Below are 4,189 nucleotides of genomic sequence, written 5' to 3'. Positions count from 1 at the left end.
TTGCTCTTGGCCTTGCTGACTTTGTCAATGCCTGATGCAGATGTCAATGCCGTGTAGCTTGAGGTGAACCTATCATGAGGTATAATGCTGGAGAGTTAACACAATGGGTAAAGTGTCTGATCTGCAAGCATGAGGATCTAAGTTCGATTCCCAATACCCATGTAAGGAACATCAAAGTATCTGAGATGGTGGTTACTCATAACCCCAGATCTGGAGACATTACCTGCCAACTGAGTGACTCAGAAAACCCTAGGTCCTTCTAAGAAATAATTCAGCCTTGAAAAGTAAGACTTCTTAGGAATGATACCTGAAGACAACCTCAGACATTCATAGGTATCTATGTATTCCCCCACACATGCAATCTCTCTTTCTCTCTGTCACTGTTTCTCTGTGTCTCTCTCTGTCTCTCTGTCTCTGTCTCTCTGTCTCTGTCTCTGTCTCTGTCTCTCTCTCTCTCTCTCTCTCACACACACACACACACACACACACACATACACACCAGGAAAAAATATGGCTGGAGGTGTGTTCTACAGGAGTGATATGAACAAAGCAGAGAAAGAGGTGCCATATCTTATCTTAAAACATTTCAAATCACTTTGTGCAGGGAAGGAAGGAAGATTTAAGATGGCATGATGACAGTCAGCAAAAATGCAGGTTTAGAAAAGGGTCTCAGTGGGAGGGCACAGTTATTCCTCTGCCACGGAGGAGATGCTCTGCATGATATCATCATCCCCCAGGACACTTCTATGTTGCCCGTGACCTCACATTCCCACCCCGGGATGAATGTGTCCCATACTGAAGTCTTTCTTGCACTGTGCTTGCCCCTCGGCTGTGGTAGCATCCTTTCTTTTCATCTCTACTAAATACCACATGATAATGGCACACAACACTAACCAGAGCTCTCTGTAGAAGATGAGGTCCCTGCAAGTCACTGAAGACCTGTGTGTGAGACCGGAAACCGGAGGCTTCTCCATAGACCATTCACCATCCTCTAGCCTAGGGCTTTCATGTTGGGAGGATCACTCCCATTTTTAACTTAAACATTTTCATTTTGCAGTTATAGATTTCCTTGCAGTTGGGAAGAATTATACAAACAGGCCTGCGGGGCTGTGGGTGTTGGGGAAAGAGGGGAGAGAGAGAGAGCCCCTGTCCCACCAGAATTCTGGTGCTTTGGGTGGGCAAATTTGGTAGGACTGCACACTCTTTCCATGCAGCCCCGGGTGGGCATCTGGCTGTGTTAAGCCACTGACCCCACACGGTGAGTGGTAGACAATGGGCAAACCAAGGTACCAGGTAATCAGTCTCTGACATCGCATGCTGGATAAGGTGGAGGAGCTGAGAACAGAATAGGGCCCCAGGGTAGCACTCAGCCCCGAAGATAAGGGAAGGCAGGGCAGGGGGAGAGGGAGGTGCTGGGTGGTTCCCACATGGGCAAGAGTCCTTGGTCAGGTCAGTAGCTGGAGTACAGGAAGGCCTTCTGGCAGGAGGTTAGATGTGTCTCTTAGGAGAAAGCCTATCCCATCATTCAAGCACAGCAAGCCTTCATGATCAGAGATAGTCTATGGTTTTAGAGATTTATTGTAGAAAGGCAGGGGGAAAGAGAGAGTGACAAAAATAAAAGAACCTCTGGTGGAATCACCATGCCTGACTTCAAGCTGTACTACAGAGCAATTGTGATAAAAACTGCATGGTACTGGTATAGCAACAGATAGGTAGATCAATGGAATAGAATTGAAGGCCCAGAAATGAATCCACACACCTATAGTCACTTGATCTTTGACAAGGGAGCTAAAACCATCCAGTGGAAAAAAAGACAGCATCTTCAACAAATGGTTCTGGCACAACTGGCAGTTATCATGTAGAAGAATGCAAATTGATCCATTCTTATCTTCTTGTACAAAGCTCAAGTCTAAGTGAATCAAAGGCCTCCACATAAAACCAGAGACACTGAAATTTATAGAGGAGAAAGTGGGGAAAACCCTCGAAGATATGGGCACAGGGGGGAAATTCTTAAACAGAACAGCAATTGGCTTGTGCTGTAAGATCAAGAATTGACAAATGGGACCTCATAAAATTGCAAAGCTTCTGTAAGGCAGAAGACTGTCAATAAGACAAAAAGGCCACCAACAGTTTGGTAAAGGATTTTTATCAATCCTAAATCTGATAGGGGACTAATATCCAATATATGCAAAGAGCTCAAGAAGCTGGACTCCAGAAATTCAGATACCCCATTAAAAATGGGGTATAGAGCTAAACAAAGAATTCTCAACTGAGGAATACCGAATGGCTGAGAAGCACCTGAAAAAATGTTCAACATCCTTAATTATCAGGGAAATGCAAATCAAAACAACCTTGAGATTCCACCTCACACCAGTCAGAATGGCTAAGATCAAAAATTCAGGTAACAGCAGATGTTGGTGAGGATATAGAGAAAGAGGAACACTCCTCCATTGCTGGTGGGAGTGCAAGCTTGTACAACCACTCTGGAAGTCAGTCTGGCGGTTCCTCAAAAAATTGGACATAGTACTACCAGAAGATCCAGCAATACCTCTCCTGGGCATATACCCAGAAGATGTTCCAACTGGTAGTAAGAACACATGCTCCACTATGTTCATAGCAGCTTTATTTATAATAGCCAGAAGCTGGAAAGAACCCAGATGTCCCTCAACAGAGGAATGGATACAGAAAATGTGGTACATTTACATAATGGAGTACTACTCAGCTATTAAAAACAATGAATTTATGAAATTCTTGGGCAAATGGATTTATTTGGAGGATATCATTCTTAGTGAGGTAACCCAATCACAAAAGAAATCATTAGATATGCACTCACTGATAAGTGGATATTAGCCCAGAAAATTAGAATACCCAAGATACAATTTGCAAAACACAAGAAAATCAAGAAGAAAGAAGACCAGCGTGTGGATGCTTCATTCCTCCTTAGAATAGGGAACAAAATTCCCATGGAAGGAGTTACAGAGACAAAGTTTGGAGCTAAGATGAAAGGATGGACCATCCAGAGACTACCCCACCTGGGGATCCATCCCATAATCAGCCACCAACCACAGACACTATTGCATATGCCAGNAAGATTTTACTGAAGAGACCCTGATATAGCTGTCTCATGTGAGGCTATGTCAGTGCCTGGCAAATACAGAAGTAGATGCTCACAGTCATCTATAGGATGGAACAAAGGGCCCCCAGTGGAGGAGCTAGAGAAAGTACCCAAGGAGCTGAAGGGATCTGCAACCCTATATGTGGAAGAACAATATGAACTAACCATGACCCCCAGAGCTCGTGTCTCTAGCTACATATGTAGCAGAAGATGGCCTAGTCGGCCATCATTGGGAAGAGAGGCCCCTTGATCTTGCAACATTATATGCCCTAGTACAGGGGAATGCCAGGGCCAAGAAGTGGGAATGGGTGGGTAGGGGAGCAGGGCGGGAGGAGGGTATAGGGAACTTTCAGGATAACATTTGAAATGTAAATAAAGAAAATATCTAATAAAACAAAAAAGATACAAAGGCATTAAATACTTTTAGTTCAAATAAATAAATAAAATTAAAAAAAAAAAGAAAGAAAGAAAGAGGGAGAGGCTGGCCATGGCCACGTTGAGAAAAGGCGGGGGGCGGGGAAGGAGAGAAGGAAGGCTAGAGAGTAAGAGAGGTAAAAGCTCAGAGAGAGTGAGGTGGGGCCAAGCAGCCCCTCTTATAGTGGGCTGGACTATCTTGCTGTTGCTAGATAACTGTGGGGAGGAGTCTAGCCAGAATGCCAGAATCTTGGGACATTGTCTACGTGACTGATAGCCACATGCCTCTCCTGTGGGGGTTGTGGGGGTGGTAATTTCGACAGGAGCCAGGGGACATGATCGAACACCTTCTGTCCCACGCAGGTGGAAATTACCACCCACTGGGTCCCACTGGGGTTCAAGACCTAAGTGCTACTGGAGACCAGGTTGTCTGTGCGCAGCCCATTGCCCCACACGGGCCTTGTGCCATATTTGCTCAGTTTTCACCATCAACAGCATTTAATAATACTTTAGTACATTGCACCTGTGGTGATGATTTAATACAGTCTACCAACCTTTTCCAGATTTTCCTTTCCTTTCCTTTCCTTTCCTTTCCTTTCCTTTCCTTTCCTTTCCTTTCCTTTCCTTTCCTTTCCTTTCCTTTCCTTTCCTTTCCTTTCC

This window comes from Mus caroli, chromosome 13 (assembly GCF_900094665.2).
Source record: "Mus caroli chromosome 13, CAROLI_EIJ_v1.1, whole genome shotgun sequence".
NCBI lineage: Eukaryota > Metazoa > Chordata > Mammalia > Rodentia > Muridae > Mus > Mus caroli.
This window is presented reverse-complemented; position numbering follows the sequence as displayed.